Genomic DNA, 20,130 nt, shown 5'->3' with positions numbered 1-20,130 from the left:
GTTTTAAAAAAAACATTAATAAATTTAGTATTGATAGGGTGGATCTCTTTCTTTCTATGACATAAGTGGAAAGACAAACGAGATGTAAGTTACATCTCAACAGAGTATGAGAATAGACTTGTGGAAGTGGAAAACAGACGGAAAGAAACAGTAAAAAGGCCTTTGCCAGTTGTTAGTTACAACAAATTCATGCCAGGAGTGGATAAACAAGATCAGATGCTATCCTATTATTCATCCCAAAGGAAAACGGTTCGTTGGCCTAAGAAACTTTTTATACACTTTGTTGAAATGATTCTATTGAATTCGTATTACTTGTTCAATAAGTACACTCGTGGCGCTATGACACTTTATGATTTCAGGCTAAATGTCATCAAGCAGCTGTTGCCTTCAATAAGTGAAAAGAACCGCCCATCACATGATGTGCCACAGCAGCACGTTCTTGTAAAGCGTGAACCAACACCAGGGAAGAAACAGATTATGAGGAACAGATGTACATTCTGTGCTCAAGAAGGAAGATGAAAAGATACAATTTACGAATACCTGACATGTCCAGGTCAACCAGGATACTCCCTACGGTGCGGTGTCATGTCACAAATAGATGTACAATCAAAGCTCTCAGCACTTCTGCCATGTGTACATAATTCGCATGTTTGTGTTTCTATTGTTTCTTTAACAATTAGTTTAACAATAAAACAGGATTTCGTCACAATTTGGGACATACGGATGTTTATTTACAATAATGTGCGCTCTGATCCATCACGTTGTGCATTGTTATAAAAATAATTAGTACAAATGAAAAGTATTGCTTGACGCTTTAAAACATCATATGGCACTCTCATCCAAAACATGGCCGGAAGTGCCACGGACGCTTTAAAGCGTCAATAAATAAACATTGTTTTAAATCTGTAACATTTACTTTTTTAACTCGATGGACACATTTTTGATAAAATTTAATGCCATTTATTAGGATTGACTGATACAGCCAAAACAGCTCCTGTGAAAGATATTTTAGAAAATGATGGCAACGAATGTGTTAAAAAAACCACTGAAAAATTGAGTAGACACCAAGCCCCTGCTCACCACAATAGAGTATGCCTACTAGTTCAGTGGATGATGACAAAATTGAAAGAATATATGAAGAGCTAGAAGATTTAATACAATAAGAAAAACAAAATGAGAACCTAACTGTAATGGGAGACTGGAATACGGTGGTACACCAAGGAAGAGAAGTAATGTGGGAAAATTTAGATTGGAACAAACAAATGAAAGAGGCAGTCGGCTGGTAGAATTCTGCCCAGATCATAATTTAGTCCTTACTAATATAAATGACGGCTGCATATGTGGACAAGACCTGGAGACACTGGAAGGTATCAAAATACTGTAATAGACTTCATTGTGATTAGGTAGAGGTTCAGAAACCAGGTGTCGGATTGAAACACTTTCCCACAAACAGACTTGGATTCTGACCTATGCAGCCGCCTCCAGTATATGCACTCGGCATGTGTCGTGCTAGGTGTGCTAGTTACCAGCTGATGAGCCCAAAATTAGCACACACGGGTGAAATGCTGGCAACTATGTTTGAGTCAGCTTGAAAATTTATAATTTCATTTATATTGGAATTATGCACTCACTCTCTTGGGACAAATATTTCAGGTTCTCTATGGAAATCGAGATCTAGATCACGTGATCTTGGTCTTGTTAATCAACTGAAGGATGAGGGCTCATACCTTGTCATCTCTGCCTATTCTCCTTTTAGTGATATGTATAGGTCCTGAAGCAGCACAATGTCTCCTACTCTGCACTTCCTCGTCTGTCCATTGGGGCATTGAACTTTGTGGTAGCTCCCGAGGTAAAGAAGATACTCATTCCTCCATCTTTTTAGTAAGTCGTCCTGAATTTTCTCCTTTAGTCTGCCCTGCTTCCTCAGGTCTATCAGGGTCATGGGTTTGGAACCGGTGGGCAGGGCAGTCAGTCATGTGCCATTTAAGAAATTACATGAAGTCAGTATTTCATACTTGTCTTGAACTGTTGGTCTTGAGTTAATGGCGGCTTCTACTTCCACCAATAGAGTTCTGAGTGCCTCCTCACTAGTTAGGGTCTCCCCCTGCACCTGTCTTTGACATCTTGTAGTCTTTCCTAGCAAGCCGCTCGTGGTGCTATAACCTTGCAATGGATTCCATTGTGGGTGAAGTGCTTTCTCGTTTGCAGATCAGTGAGGATTTTACTGAGCTGTTGCAGTTCCTTGTATGCAGCCTGAAATGTTCTGGCATTATCCAAGTAGATTGTGTATGGGAGTCCTCTTCTTCCCAAGAATTGTCAGAAACCATCAGAAACTAGCTCAAATGCTCTGATGCTAGTTTGAGGTGAAAAGCCCTTGAAGATGTGCATGTGAAGCACACAGTATACAACTTCTGCACAAGACATGTAGTGATCCTGCAAAATCCACACCTGTGACTCTAAATGGTGCAGTATTTTAGATATGGTCTGCTGGTAAAGGAGCTGTGCTGGCTCCACACAATTTTACACAATAGGCACGTGTGGATGACCTCCTTCACAATCATGATTTAAAAAATTTCATGTAGTACTGAGAGAACAGTTCTGACTCCAAGGAGGTGTAGCCATTCGTAGGTCTGCAGGATCACCAAGTTAGTGAAATGGTGTGTGCCACTGAGTAGTGGGGGATTTTTCTGCTGCATTGAAAGATTTGCATGCTGGAGGTGTCCTCCGTGGCGAATAAGATCATCCTGTGAGAACGAGGTTGTAATGTGCAATCTTGGACCTTCCAGGGCACCGTACTCTTCAGCAAAGGTCTCTTGTTGAACTTCACTTGACTAGGTGCCATCAAGTCGACGTCAACTCCTGGCGACTGCATGGATAGAGTGTCTCCAGATGCTTCTGTTTCCTACAAGTGCACTATGAGTTGAGTGTATTTTCTGTTTCAACATTGGTTGTTCTCCCTCCTGTTCCTTCCCCTTCCCTTCTCAAGCGTAGTTAGTCTTGGTGACTGTGTCTCATTATTTGTTTGTCGCTCTACCAGAGCATCTTCTTTGGGGTTCCTTTTGAACCAGAGGCTGCTGGGTTGCGATCATTGGAGCATAAGTCGTGAGTGAATGTTGCATGTGTATATTGAGTGAAAGATTATTGCTTGTGGCCGCGAATGGATGTGTAATTGGGTTAGAGTTGTGCTTCTGTGTGTGCAGTGCTGTGTGGATATACCGGGTTCGTGGCAGCAGAGCGTGGTTACCCTGAGAAGGTGCTAGCATTAGGGCCTAGGAAAACAGGAACATACCCAGAGAGGAAGCGAGGTTGACCGAGGTTAGGGAGTTTTCCCTCCGTAAATTCATCCGTCATTTATTCAAAGGTAACAAAATGTTTACAATATCACAACTGAAGCACCCTTTCAAAAGTAAAGCAATAAACTTCTATTGGCCTCGTTCATACAACAGAGAACAGAAGATCTATTACCCACTGGTAATATAACAGAAATACAAGTAGTACTAGAATGTAACATTAAAGAAATACATATTACGAAAAAGAAACGGCCTTCAACTGGCCATAGGCACAACTCTAACCCAATTACACACCCATTCGCGGCCACAAGCATTAATCGTTCACTCAGTATACACATGCAACATTCACTCACGACTTACGCTCCGATGTTCGCAGCCCAGCAGCCTCGGGTTTGAAAAGAACCTCAAAGAAGATGCTCTGGTAGAGTGACAAATAATGAGACACAAATGCTGGACACAACCAGCCACCAAGACTACGCTTGAGAAGGGAAGGGGAAGGGGAAGGAATATGAGGGGCAACAACCAATGTTGAAACAGAAAATACACTCAACTCATAGCGCAGGCGCACTTCAAGTGTCTGTAAGCGTCTTTTGAGTCTGAGAGCGTAATTAGAAGTTTCTTGTTATACCATTTTTTAAATACATGATAAACATCTGCGATACAGATCTTTCAGATCTTGCAAGGACATTCTCATTGCACATTTGATCTATCCATCTCAATGCCGGCCGTCCTTGTCTTCGAGTCCTTTCCACTATTCTAAGCATGATAGCCTTTTCCAAGAATTCAGACTGCCTCATAGTAAGCTGAAAATAAGATAGCTGTAACCTTGTAATGAGTGCCTCAATAGATACACTTGGATTGACGTCCTGAATGACCCACGTGTTTGTCTTCTTGGCTGTCTAAGGTATACGCAGAATCCTTCTCCAGCACCAGAGCTCAAATGCATCAATGTGGTTTCTATCATGCTTTTTATGGTCCAGCTTTCACATCCATATGTTACTATAGGAAAGATTAATGCCTTAACCATTCTGACTGAAGTATGCACAATTACATCTGATGACCTGCCGTTCTGCTAGCAATTTCTGAAATGCTAGAGCTATTATTACTCATGGTTGAACCCAACAAACTAAAATTATCTACCACTTTGATGACTTCATCATATATCTTGATATCTGAAGGTGTACCTGTTGTAAGAATCTTCGTCTTACCAAGATTTAGATGGAGTGTCATTTTCTCACTTTGCTCTTCCATTATAAGGGCCTCCAGGTCATCCTTACTTTCAGCTATCAAAGTGGTGTCATCTGCATAACGTAGGTGCCCATGGCCATACGGTGCGTGAAGTTGCTGGATTTGTTAATGTGTCACAGCAGAATGTTCAATGTGTCTACAAGCAGTGGTGTACTAACGTGGCCACGAAACATGATGTCAGAATTGTGGTCGGAAAAAAGATCATGACTGAGAGAGACCAGAAACACGTTCACAGCTTGTGAATCAAAATCGCTCCCAAACCTGACAGGAATTTGCTACAGTCAGTGAAGGACGGTCCATCCCAACCCATTAGCAAGAGAACATTGCGATGGGAACTGCATGCAATGAACATTTGGAGTCGGACACCTCGCAAGAGGCCATTGCTCACATAAAGCTGCACATCTTCAATGGGCTAGAAATCATCAAACGTGGACAGTAGCTGACTAGTGGAACGTAATGTGGTCTGATGAATCACGTTTTTGCCTGTATTCCAGTGATGCACGTTACCGAGTGCACCATAGGCCAAAGGAAGCATTTCATCCTGGATGTGTGCAAGGTCAGGTTCAAGCAGAAGGTGGGTCTGTGATGTTTTAAGGGTGTTTTTCATATCATGGATTAGGCCTGCTCACTGAGGTGACCACTAACATGAACCAGCATTTCAGTCAACATCAGCATGATGAGTATGCTATTGTTACCCCAATTTTTCAAGGTGACAACAGCAAAGTTCGTCGGGCTGGACGCATGTATGACAGGTTTTGTGAACACTCCCCCACCCTATTACATCTTGATTGGCCTGCAAAATCACCTGACTTGAACCCCACGGAAAATCTGCAGGACATTGGAACAGCGGGTAAAACGCCGACATCAGCATCCCTGCAATTTGGTGGAACTGTGTGATCACATTTTCAGTGAGTGGCTTAACCTGGATGCGACATATCTGCACAACCTTGTAGATTCGCTTCCTAACCAAATCCAGGTGGTTTCTCCAGGGGTGACTAATTTTTTGTTGGATGAGTTTAGTTCTCTTCTTTATCTGTCAAACACTTCTCTGGAACTCCCTGTTCAGCATTGACGTGAGTTCTCTGTCCTTGCAAATTTTAGCTTCTTTTCTCCTTTTAGCTATCTGTATTGCTCCATATGACATCCCTTTTGATTTCTTCTTCACTGTAACACTCGGTAAATTAATGTCACGCTCCTTAATTTCACACCACAGTTCATCCGGTTCCCAGTGGAGAAGATTTAAGGCTTCAAAACAATTTGTAAGTGATATTTTAAAACTTGCTGGAACGTTTTCTAGGTCGTATCATGGGAGGTGGTTACTCTTAGGTCTCTGTCTAAGTTTGACTTATAATTTACATATCAGCAATTCATAATCCGATCCACAATCTGCACCTGGTGAAGTTAATGCTGCTGTAATGGCACTCCATCTTCTAGAATGAATGACATAGTCAACCTGCTTCCTATATTTTCCATCAGGTGATATTCAGGTGTATAAGCAATGATTTGGCTGCTTGAAACATATATTGGCAATGAATAGATTGTTGGAATCACAGAAGCTAAAAAGCCGTTCACCTGTTTCATTTCGGATGCCTAATCCATATGAACCAACAACACTTTGCCCTTTCCAATTTTTGCATTTCAGTCTCCAGTCAGGAGTAACACATCTTGTCTGCAAGTTGTATTCATTACTGCATGTACTTGTTCATAAAACTCATCAGTATATTCTTCTTCAGCATCAGTTGTTGGGGTATATTATACCAGTATTATAGTTAAGAGGTTGACCTTTAAACCTTATGGACATCACTCGATCATACAACAATGTAACCTAGTACAGTTCTCACAGCCTTTGTGTTAATCACAAAAGCCACACTATGCTCTTCTACTGCTCATGCCCTGAGTAATATCTTGTGTGTTCTTTTGATTGAAAATGGCAAGCTCCAGCCCATCTTAACTCTCTGTCACCTAGGATATCTATATTTGATCGTGTCATCTCATTTTTAACAATTTCTAATTTACCTAGATTCATACTCCACACTTTCCATGTGCCCACAGTCAGTTTGTCCTTACAGCTTCGGGTTTTTTTTCTGTGTGGTAGCATCGGCAGCTGGTGGCGCGTCACTAGCATCACTAGTACTCTGAAAGATCCTAGGCTCTTCCTAAGTAGCACATTGAGTGACATCCAACCAGCTCCCCCCTCCTGCCATTCCCATCCTGTCTTCTCTATGATAAACACCCCAGTTCTATAAAAAAAATCTGCATCCATAACATCATTTTCAATCATACTGAGGTAAGGCTCTTGTTACTGGACACATTGGTCTTTCTAATGTAAAACAAGAGCTAAAAGGTTTCTGTCTATTCAATACTCAATACCAACAGCTGCTGATGGTACCATTCAGAAAAATTCTTTACTTGTCTTACACTGAATTTTAAAAATTTTATGTATTAAAATGTATATCTTGCCTCAACTTTATGACTTTGACTGATGATGGTCTCTAGCAAGACCAAAGCTAGTTTCAAATATATGTAACATTGTTTAGGTTACAGTAAATGAGAATTGAATAGGTGGAAACCTTATAGTTCTTGTTTTACATTATATTGTTCTTTAATATGGAATAATATGAAATTTATTACCTATGACGTTGGTCTTTCCTCTCTTTAAAATGAGATACCGAACAGTGTCTGGAAGTTATTTTGATTTTAAAATTTTCATATTGCTGTAATGCTCACTGGCCCAAGTATGGTTCTGAAACTATAGATGTATTCTATGTCCAATTGTCAACTCTATTTATTAAGGTGTAAGAATTTTATTAGAACTTTTGATTTCATTACACTCCCTTGATAGAATCAACCATCGAGCGAGTGGCTGCTCACTTTAGGTCACATAGTTGTTAGCTTGCATTTGAGAGATAGCGGGCATGAACCCTACTGTCGGCAGTCCTGAATATGGTTTTCCGCAGTTTCCCATTTTCACATTAGGCAAATGCTAAGGCTGTATCTTAGTTAAGGCCACGGTTGCTTTCACCCCACTCCCAGCCCTTTCTTATCCCAACATCGTCATATGACCTGCCTGTGTCGTTGCAACATAAAGCAAAAAGAATATTAAATAGAATAACCCTAACTGAGTTAAGGAGGAATATTTCTAAGTTTCCACAAGGGCTGTTGTCTATAATAGGTGTACTCTACTTACCAGGTCAGTATCAGTGGTTGATGTTTCCAATTTGATCATCTCTAGCTGAAGCTGTTTATTGCACAACAACAGCTGGTACCTTCACTGAACTAAATGAGCTTCAGTATTTTTCATAATGAACTGTGTGTGACAGATTTCTATTTTTAACTAATAGGAGCATCTCATCTGCCAAAATTTCTTTTCTAGGAGATGTTCAAGTCATTTCTCACACACGGGGACCAAATAGCAAGGGTGTAGCAATAACGCATTGGTTTCTTAAGTAATGGAAAGAAACAATCAAATGCCAAATTACATCATGTATAGAAAGATACGAGTATGGAAAGGAACGTATAATGGGATAAAAACAATGAAGGTGAGTGTGGGAGGAGGAAACAACGATAAACATGTAAACGCAAAGAGTCAAGAACAATCTCCACATCTTTAAATAGATAGGCTCCTTCATCAATACCAGCTCTTCTATCTCAGCCCTTGACAAGCTCATTTCTGCCCTCACTGAGGCCATCTTGAAAGACCTTCACTTTTAATGTGGGAAGTGTGGGATAAGAAGAAAGCTGGATAAACACAGGAAAAAGAAATAGATAAAAGGCTAAAGATGCATACAGACTGTGGTTTAAAAAAAAAAAAATTAGGAACAAAGGACAAATTAAATTGAAATAAGAAATTAAGTGGTTCAACCTATTCAATACAAGTAAATAAGAAATGTAATGTTACATTCTTATTTGGTTAAAAGCGGTACCGGTTTCGACCACCAATCTGGGTCATCATCAGCCGATTGAAAATACAAAAACAATGCATAGGAAAACAAAGGCCAGGCGCGAAGTTGACGTCAACTGTTGTGCACCTCTAAAGAATCTACAAGATCCTATTAACATTGATATATACTTCAATTATATTAACTTGTACTATATATTTTTGTGACTGAAGCATTTGCAGGCTTGTTCTTTAAGCTATTCAGCGAGTTTCATCGGCATTTAAAAGCACAGTGCCGGACATTGCATATGTTGCGCTGATCTTCAGAAGCTAGCATCTTACTTTATTTAAGCGACTTGTCTTCGACTTCTACACAATTTTGGGACTTCAAATTTATTAAATCGTGTTGTGACTTCACGCCTGGCAGTGTTTGCAAACTTGTTTAATGAACTGTTCACGTGTGTTGTGCTACTCTTCAGGGACTTGTGCCTTGCTACATATAAGTGACTGATCTTAGACTTCTTCTGGATTTTATGATTTAAAATCGTGCAGTGCTAATCCCTATTGTCTTCTTGAACTGCTTTTGTGAAAGACTTATCCTTTAATTCTTTGTTTTCCTACACATTGTTTTTGTATTTTTAATTGGCTGATGATGACCCAGATTGGTGGTCGAAACCGGTACCGCTTTTAACCAAATAAGAATGTAACACATTTCTTATTTACTTGTACTGAATAGGTTGAACCACTTAATTTCTTATTTTAATTGTGATACAGTTCATTATGGAACATTATGAAATTTTTATCTTTAAGCAAAGGACAAACACAAAATGAAATGAAATACATGTAGAAGAACTGGAATTGATGAGGACAGGACATGTTAACAGGAAGGAAGATGGAAGAATACTAAAACAGATAATGGAGGGTTGGAGGTTAATAATAATAAAAATAATATTGATTTAATGTCCCACTAACTACTTTAATGGTTTTTGGAGACGCCAAGGTGCTGGAAGTTTGTCCCGCCGGAGTTCTGCCGACTAGCCGAGATCGAGTTCAGGAGGACAGCGCTCTACCGCCTGAGCTACTGAGCCCGGCTGTAAGCTAAGACTGAAGGAAGGAGAACGAGAGGTAGACCCAGAGTAAGGAGGTTGGACCCAATCAAGAACAGCATAATAAGAAGGAACCTAGACTGGAACACACATGAGCAGCAGGGTTCCGGTGACATCCTGACCTGACTGTAATGATGGTGAGCAGTATAGCCAAGAGATGAGGAAAAGAAATAAATGTCTATTATTTCAAGTGTGTTTTTATTTTTTCAGATTTAATTTTGTTTTTTAATACTTGACATTTTAAAAGTATTATATTTTTTATTTGGTGGAAAGAGTTTTTTACCCTAAACAGTTAACATACATTTTGTTGATATGGTCACTTCAAATATCACAGCTAATCTATTTGGTGAGGTCTGCTACAAAGCAGGGATTTACAAAAATACAGACATTTCTTATTTTCTGGAGTATGTACAACTGAACAGGTGTAGGCCTTTTTATCTAATCTTGTGTAAGATACCTAGTTTTCAAGTTGACAATCTCCACATTTTTATGATACTTGGAGGTGAATCATTTTTATTTACAATTCTAGATCTCTTAATCTCCTACATTGACAATGAAAATGTATTTGTCAGAGTACAATAACTGAGGAATCCAACCCAGCAGTTTTGCCTTATATTTTTTAAACATTCTGAATAGCAGTATATATAACAAAAAAACAACCAATCCAGCAACCTTTACTGGAAATACAACAATATCAAATATCACATTTATGAATACAGACTGATTTTCACTGATTTTATTACAGAGCATTTTCAGCTGGTCGCTGTGGAGCCATCTTCAGAAATGGTGAAAGGTGGTCTCATTCTGTGAACTTTACCTCATCACTACATAATAAACTTCAACATGAAATTATAACTTTGAATGCTTTTTGAACAAAAAAAGGTAACACACGTGTTTTATATATATGTGCTTTACAAAAGTGTTATCATCTATTCATATTACCTTAAGAGGATCAAAGACAGGGTAAGAAATCCTTTCTTATTGTTTGTCAATTTCCTGATAAATTAGAGCTTCTGACAAGTAGACCTTTGGGGTCATTTTTTAGCTGTCTCCAGTCCATATAATAAGAAATATTTTTCTAGTAAAACACCATTCTGCTAAAGAAGAATGCTGTAAATGTGATGACAGGAGATTGCCAATTTCAGAACTAGGTTCCATATGTGCTAATACAAAAGTTTTTTCTCATGCCTGGTGCTGCTTACATTTAGTGAAATACAGTACTGGTACTAAAATTATGTCATATCCTTATCATATGGGAAGAAACTCTTACTGGTAGGTAAGGTTTGATGAAGAATTTGTGTGACTTGGCCCTCAACCTTCTTGTTTGATACCTGCCCAGTGTATTCAGAGAATGTAACATTATCAGTTCTGAATTGTAAAGAGGCATAATTTCCACACTTAAAACATCATTTGAGGACTATTAGGTAAGGATTCCAATATTAAAAAGTTGCAAATCACAAGCAAATTCTCTCTAACACTCCAAGGCCTAAATTTTGAAACACAGACAGGAAGTATCATATGAACAGTAATATTAAGATTTATGAAAGAATGTTGTTGGATCTCTAACATCTTGTCATCAGCTGTCACAAAGAGAAAGGAAATGAGGAATGAGGTAGTTTCCTACTTTATATCAGTCTGCAGTGTCATGAAGCAATAGCAACAGATAGTATAGAGCACACTGTGTGACCTACATGGCTACTGTACCTCAGACCAAACATATACAACATTGATATGTAACACCCAAAAGTACGAGTATAATAGCCACGAGGGATCATCATCAGTTTCTAAGCGAGGCAGTCACAGTCTGAATCCCAGTCAATGCACACAGGATGTTTTAAAACATAAAGTTATGATGTAAGACTGGAAGTCCAATGGCTATCAACAAGCTAGCTTGCTATTGCAGAAGTAGGAATGGGCAGTGATCTCTCTTGAGAAGGATGTCATGGATTTCAAGAAGGTCTTGAGACCAATTTGCCCTGCTGTGATCTGCACAATGTCCAGGTAACTACATGTGTACTGTAGGTGGCACCTGAAGCTTGGTAGTTGATATATCATTGGTGGTTATTGTATGAATAGAAACATGATCATAATGTGAATGCTGATAAATGTCAAAAACACTGCTTGTGTTCTGATTTGTTATTCAGTGATATATAACTATGCACAATGATTAGAACTGCACGCTAACTGTTCATTACGGTTATGTAGCGCAAACATATCTACGAAATGTCACTGTAATATTTGTCCCAAATAGAACATAATAATTGCCTTTACACAAATGAGGTGAAAAATCTGTGGTAAATTAAGAAATGGCGGCTGGAGGAGACACGCGCAAGCTTAGTGCTCCTGCAGTTTGTGTTGTTTGTGTGGTAATAATCAGAGCTGTTGCGCTTTACGGTTCTCTGCACGGGTCTATTCGAGTTAAGGAATCGGTGTGTGCAAGTGAAAAAGTGAGTTCTCCTTTTGCATGGCTACTAGCAGAGAGAAACTACTACATTCCGGCGTTCTCTCTGACTGGATGCGCCATTTTCCAGACTTATAGGCGCCTCCCTACTAGCTCGGAGCGGAACAAGCCTAGGCCTGGTCGCTCAGCGATTAGGGGCTTGCTTTGCCTCCTACTACTGGCTGGAGATGTCCGCTTAAATCCCGGTCCCACCACTTGTGAAATGAAAACAGACATAAACATCTATTGTCAGAATGTGCAAAGCCTAAACAATAAGTTGTCTGATTGTGAACTATCCCTGCCAGACTTAAGAGAAGTTGACGTGATCGGACTTACTGAAACATGGCTCTCTTGGGCTAGTGACAGTGAACTACCACTCAGTGCTAATTACAGCATATTCCATCGTGATCGCGCTACTCTAGGTGGTGGAGTGTTGCTAGCAGTGAACAGTGCTTTACCATGTAAACGAAGGACAGATCTCGAACGGAACTGTGAGTTAGTGTGGGTGGAGCTACTCTTCCCTCGACGCCCTGTACTTGTGGGATGTTACTATAGACCACCAAACAGCCCATTCAGTGACCTTGAGCAGTGCCTGGACTCAGTCATTGCAGCTCTCCCTCATGGTGAAGTAATTTTAATGGGTGACTTTAACTTGTCTATAACTTTAACTTGTCTTGGTATTATAAAGTGGTCTTCTCCAACTACCGGACTGTCAGCTAACAACTGTGAGACATACTTTATAGACAGTTTTATTAATGGCCTCGGACTGAAACAGTTTAATATATACCCAACCCGTGGGCCCAACACCCTGGACTTCATACTCTCCTCATTAGAACTTAAAACAATAACCCCAGCAGAAACCTTTTCCTGTGCGACCACCAGTCCCTCGATGCTACATTCCTCCTTCCCCACCCCTCCTCAAAGCCTCACAGCAGGACATCCTACCGCCCTACCTACATCTGGCGCCGTGCCGACTGGCCTGCAATGTGTCGTGCCCTGGAATGCCTTCCCTGGAGTCTGCTCAAAATAGCTGATATCGAATCGGCTCTTGACCTGCTGTACGACTGGCTTCAAGCTGCAATTAAAGACTTCGTACCTGCACAACGGGATACTACTAACAAACATCAACACTGGATATCACAAGAGACCAGACTGATACTATTTAATAAGAAGAGAGCTTGGCGCCTGTGGAAAGACTTCCCTAACCCACACACTCACAATACCTTCGTTAAAATCCGCCGCCACACGAGGTTTATGGTCAGAAGAGACTACAAAACACACGTAAACACTGTCACTGAAAACGTCCGCAGCAATCCCAAGCGCTACTGGAGTCTCATCAACACACGGAGAAGGACGGAGCGGATTCCTGTCAGCGTGAACCACAACGATGCAACAGCAGATGGCGCCGATCGCAATGAACTGTTCAACAGGTATTTCTTCTCCAACTTCTCCCCTCCCTTACAAAACCAACCGCTCCCTCCCGTTGGTACAGCTTCAAACAGAACCCTATCAAGCATAACTACCACACCAAGTGAAGTTCATAACCTTCTTCAAACTCTTCGTACCAACAAAGCTACCGGTGCCGACACTATAGGTCCTCTTTTCCTAAAAAATACTGCTAGCACTCTTTGCGTCCCTCTCTCTAAATTATTTAACAGATGTTTTGCCGCGGGCTATTTTCCTATTACCTGGAAACAGGCAAATATTGTTCCACTTCTCAAATCAGGCAACAAACTTAATGTTTCATCTTACCGACCAATCTCTATTCTCCCCACACTATCCTTTATCTTTGAAAAAATTATACACCAGCGCCTCCTCGCATTCACTTTGCCGTATATCTCAACCAAGCAGCATGGTTTTCTACCAGGTGGCTCTTGTCTAACAAACCTGGCCACTCTGCATAGCTTTGCATCACACGCCATTGCAGCTAAATCACAGCTGGATATCTGCTACGTAGACATTTCGAAAGCTTTCGATTCTGTTGACCATACTCTGTTGCTCCATAAACTCTCCGAACGATTTAATATACATGGCAGTCTACTGACCCTTCTTGCTGCCTTCCTACATAACCGTTGGCAGAGAGTGGTAATATCAGGCACTTCATCCTCATGGTTACCAGTCACCTCCGGTGTCCCACAAGGCAGTACTCTTGGCCCCTTGCTGTTTTCTTTGTTTATGGATGATCTGCCGTCCGAACTCAACGAAACAGCGAATACCCTACTCTTTGCTGACGACTGCATGATATTTAGGGAGATCAGGAATCCAGCAGATGCAGCTCTGCTACAGTCATCGCTTAATGCCCTCTCGAACTGGTGCCGTACTTGGAAACTTATCCCCAATCCACAAAAATGCAGCCACATGACCATAACACTGTGTAAATCTCCTCTACCGACATCATATTACCTACTCGACAAGCCCATCACCGTGGTTACGCAACAGCGTGACCTAGGTGTAATATTCGATACAAAATTACAATTTAAGACCCATATAGAAACATATACAACCAAGGCTATGAAATTACTAGGCATTCTCTATCGCTTCACGGAAATTTCTGACCCCGTTGCTCTTCGTCACTTCTTCCTCACGATCGTTCAACCTCTCTTAAACTACTGCTCTCCGATTTGGGCAACAGCCGCCCCCTCCAATACCAAGCAGTTAGACAGAGCAGTGTCCTTCTTTGCTGCAATTGTAAGGAACAGAAACCCCAAGCTCAGAAATCTGTCTACGCAGCAGATATTAATGGCAATTAATGTGTCACTGCTGCACATCAGGCGACAGGTAGCTGACCTGAGTTTCCTCCACGAGATCTTAAATGGACATTACCGCTCGGAACATCTTGTTTCTCTCTTCTCTCTCCGCGTTCCTTCCCGCTCCACTAGAACCAAAGACCTTCTCCACATTCCCCACACTCAGCACTCAATACTTCAACGATCTTTCCTAAATTCGCCTCCCAACACTCTTTAACAATATTGATAGGAGACAAGAGCTTGATATAGCATCAAATAAAAGTGTATTCGAGAGGTGTGTAAATAGTATCTTAAAGATAAGTTGATGTGAAGGGATTATACTGCCATCTTGACCCACGACGACTTGGCTATGAACATGGACATTCTCATGGTTTTCGATTTGGACAGTTATTAGTAGGATGTGTACCTGATCTTGTTATATTTTGTTATGTTTTGTTATATTTTATTATGAAAGTTTACGTTTGTTAAATAGTCTGTTGACAGTGCAAGTTAAATTTGCTCAGTGTAGCTGTATCTTGTGCTTCGTGAATAAATAAATAAATAAATAAATAAATAAATAAATAAATAAATAAATAAATATCTAGGGAAATATGTATATGTACTTGCGAGCTGTAGACAGGACTCCTTTATGTTGTATTCCGCTGCTCGTGCCATCCTTTGTTTCTTTCTTGAGGTCCAGGGCTAGCACCGAGGAATAATGGGAGTGCTATGTCTGTGAATTCTCATTATCTTTGTCCATATGACTAGTGCGGGCAGTTCAAACAGCAAAGTAACATGATCCCTGGACCAATAAATATATCATTTAATGAATGAGTTAGGACACAAAACAAATGAGCAACATGAAGAAGACGACACCTAATTAATTCAAACAACTTCAGTGAGCAAAGACATCACACACGAAAGTGTTAGGTAAACAAAACACATACGGAAGCGCTGCGACGTAGCAGAAAAAATAGTTGTAAGATAGTATAGTATGTATCCATATTATTCTCTGCAAGTAAAATATTTCATACTATTTCTTAATTTACCGCAGATTTTAGACTTTACTTGTGTAAAAGCAATTATTATGTTCCATTTGGGACAAATATTACAGTGACATTTCGTAGATATGATTGCGCTACGTAACCGTTCATTACAAAATGAGTAATATATATAGTACTATACATAAAACAAAGCATCTAAACCAAACAAATTTACCATATATTCATGTATATGTTTCAGTAAGAAGAAATCAATGAACATTCAAGATCAGATTTTTTCTTTACCATTGCAACGCTAATATTGTTATGTACTATGCAAACTGCATTGTTTTTGTTCTATTTTACTATGATGATCTCATTTCACAGCATCACTGAACCTTCAAGGAGACAGAATAATTAATGTTATTGTTTTTATGTCCCACTAACTACTTTTTGATGGTTTCAAAGATGCCAAGGTGCCGCACTTTTGTCCCGCAGGAGTTTTTTTACGTGCCAGTAAATCTACCGACACGAGGCTAACGTATTTCAGCACTTTCAAATACCGCCAGACTGAACCAGGATTGAACCTGCCAGGTTGGGGTCAGACGGCCAGCGCCTCAACCGTCTGAGCCACTCAGCCCGACAATGAGACAGAATCCGAGAGCAAAATTACAATAGAAGAGGTGGAAACTTCTGTCAAACGAATGAAAGTGGGAATGTATGAAGTGTGTGTGGAAATGATGAAAGCAACAGGACCTGTTAGTCCACAATAGCTGTATAGGTTATTTAGATGTAGCTGAAAAGAAAAATTGGTACCAAATGACTGAAGTAAAAGAATATAAATATCTACATTTAAGAAGGGGGACAGGAAGTTATGCAACAATTTGTCAAGGAATCACATTCATATTTCAGGTAGCAAAAATATTTGAAGAGTTCTTTAATGTGCCTACCACCAGACGGAGCCAGGAATGAACCCTCCAACTTGAGCTCAGAAGGTCAGCACTCTAACCACTTGAGTTACCTAGCCCGGCATTTTATGTTTAACAGTTATCTCTTTCAAATGTCGAATACCAGAATATCACGCAGAATTCTAGATCTCCTTATGACTTAGAAATGTACTACTCTATGGGCAACTGCAGTGAAAGAGAATCTTCAGGCACTGGTCCAAGAAGAAAGTTCAGGACATGGGAATACAGGATAAAAGATCTTCCAGAAAGAGCGAGAAAAAGAACTGGTACAAAGTGGTATGAAGAGCGAGAACTGCGTTCACCAAAATGATGGAGAAGTACTGGAAATTCAGAAATGCTGACAAGTGTTAATAGAGGTAGAAGTGACAAAAACAATATATTAAAACAAATAAATTTAAAAGTTCTAAACTGACTATCAGCTTTAAGAGATGCTGAAGTACCAAATTGAGCCCTTCAACATGCCTGGCATTTGAGTACCCATAAATACCAACCAATTGCACCGGGACTGGATCCTGTAGGCCAGTGAGCAACACCTGTTAGCATCTAAATGGTAGTATTAAAAATTCAGTAGCTTGTGGAAGATCACTGAGGGCTGATGAGAGTAAACAGAGGAATAATCATTGCTAAAGCTTGCTGAACAAGACTTCAAGATCAAAACGTGTGGAATTGAGAACATACAAATACTATCACATTAATAGACATTTACAACACATGCAGATGTCCCTGGCCCTAACATTTAACATCTACATAAAAACACATCCTCTCCTCTTATAAATTAAAAGATCTCACAAAAACAGTCTCTTCTAGTTGTGTTGTTAGTTTCACTAAATGTTTACATACAAAGTGCAGCTTTAATGAGATAATAGTCACTCCCCTGATAATAGCCACTCCCCTCAAGCACTCACACTTCTTTCAACTAAACTTTAGACTCAAGTCAAGTTCAACACATATTTTATCTTCATTAGCTAACATGTCTTCCTTCATTATTCCTGTCCACTTTCCGACTATTTCACTGCAACCTATTTTCACACTTGGATCATAACTGAGAACTTTACAGATTTCTTGTAGTCTATAGACCTCCCTTAGATGGGGAGAATACATGAAACACTTCTGAGATACAACAATAACTATTGTTACGTGACGACACTGAGTGACATTGTGAATTTTAAACTCAATTCCATTTGCCTTCATCGGTCAAAATTTATAGGGTGTTTCAAAAATACATGGAAATATTATGTTATGTAAGTTTTGGATTCCTCATATACAGTGCAGAAAAAAATTCAAACTTGCCATGACCCCAAACTGTGATGTAGAACATGTACCACATGATAGGTATTGTTGAAATAAAATACCTAGTCTGAAGTTGGTTTTCCATGGTTTCCCATGTTCACACCAGGCAAGTAGACAACCTTAATTAAGGCCACGGTCGCTCTCTTTCCAATCCTACCCTGCTATGGGTGAGGCAATAGAATAATATCAATGGTATCTCCTGCCTGCCATAAGAGGTGACTAAAAGAGGCCCCAGGCACTCTTAACTTGGGAGCATTGTTTGGTGACCATGGCTGAGTTCTGGCATTGTTTCCACTTACTTGTGCCAGGCTCCTCACTCTCATCTATCCTGTCCGACCTCCCTTGGTCAACTGCAAGAAATAAATTTCAGCTCTTATTCTTTTCTGACCCTGACGGTATTAGAGCATTCGAGACCTAGGGAGTCTTTCATTTTCATGCCCTTCATGGCCCTTGTCTTTCTTTGTCAGGTATTTCATTTTTCGAAGTGTTGGACCCCTTACATTTTTTCTCTTTGATCAGTGTTAATAGAAGAGGGTTGTCCAGTTTTACTTCCTCTTAAGACAATAATCACTACCACCACTACCTTCCCAATCCTGGCCATTTTCCATCCTTACATTGCTGGAAACCTTCAGTGCGTTAGTGCAACATTAAACACTGGCAAGAAAAAAAAAAAGAAAAAACCCCACATATTTAGTCAGTATGGATTAGTAATTTTATTTTTAAGATAGATTCCATGTATAAGGGATCTGTGATGTGGGAAGTGAAACACATGCTGTATAGAAAGAGACACATCAATATTATGGGTGAAAGATAATCTATATTTGTACCATGTAGAGTTGTGGGAGTTTCAATGGGTCATCAGAATCACCAAGGTGATCAGTATCCACATCCTCATGTTCCAAATCATTTTCCACTACTGTATCAGTTGATGTGTTCACCTGAATCCGGTAGTGCAAAACTCACGTGATAACTCTCAGCTGCCTCAACTTTGGGATGGTCCCCATAAACCTTCTGACACTCACCACTGGTGATTTTAGACTCTTTCATGTTTTTCTTGAACGCATTTTCATTCATTCTAAAGCCATTTATTGTCCATATGTCATTTTGCAAAAGAAAAATTTTTTCTCCATGTTTTCCCACCACAAATTTCTCAAATATTCTCTATTTGATTCTGTTTTGATGTATACTAGTGGAACTCTCATAGACAAATCAAACACCACCTCACACAATGTGCTACCACGCCGGAGTCCACAGAGCTACACAAATTGTAAGCACTTCACGATGATGGCACTATTGATGACATCATACCAAGATCAGTCTCTTGTTGGGTTCGTTGGTCTTTCCTCTTTACAATGAAATATTGAATGCTGTCATAACAGATGTTATCGAGAAATTATTTTAATTTTTAAACTTTCATGGGTTCTTTTTGCTAGCCCAAGTACAGTTCCAAAACTACATACATATCCTATGTCAAAACAGTTCCGGATATTCATAATTTCTGAGACGTGAGACTCCATCAGAGGATGTACTTCAGGCACGATGATGCCGTGTGTGACAATTGTGTTCATGAGCATCTTAATGCGCATTATGTTAATCACTGGATAGATAGAGTTGAACGAATTGCTTAGCCTCGACTCTCATCTGATCTAACCCATTGGACTTCTCTCTGTGGGAGTGCTTAAAGTTGTTGCTGTAAGCGATGAAGCAACACTTCATGAAGAATTTCTAGAGGCTTGTCAAACAATACGTACAACATCAGATATTTTTGAGTGTATTCATAATGGAATGAGATGACTAGCAGAAGTCTGCAGTATAACAGGGGTTGGGCATTTTGTACACTTCTTGTAAGGTAATCAACAGAATTGCATCATTTCAGGAAATTCAAACTAAATTCTAGCAAGTACATTCCAGCTTATGTTACTTGAGAGTCTGATATCTCAGTAATTATGAATTTCTGGACCCATGTCTACATAACCTCAATGTCTCCTGTAAATACAAGGAATCTAAATCTGTAGTTTTTCTGTGTATTCGTGAAACACCCTACATATGCCTTACATATAAATAGCTAAGGAGCAGCACTATGTACACATTTGTTTGAACATTGTCAGTGCGAGTGCTCAAGAGTAAATCAGACATGAGAATTGATTTAAAATTCTACAAAATTATTTTCTCAATATAAATATACTATTTAGCATAAAATAAATT

Source organism: Anabrus simplex, chromosome 8, assembly GCF_040414725.1.
Source record: "Anabrus simplex isolate iqAnaSimp1 chromosome 8, ASM4041472v1, whole genome shotgun sequence".
Taxonomy (NCBI): Eukaryota; Metazoa; Arthropoda; class Insecta; order Orthoptera; family Tettigoniidae; genus Anabrus; species Anabrus simplex.
Note: the sequence above shows the minus strand (reverse complement) of the source record.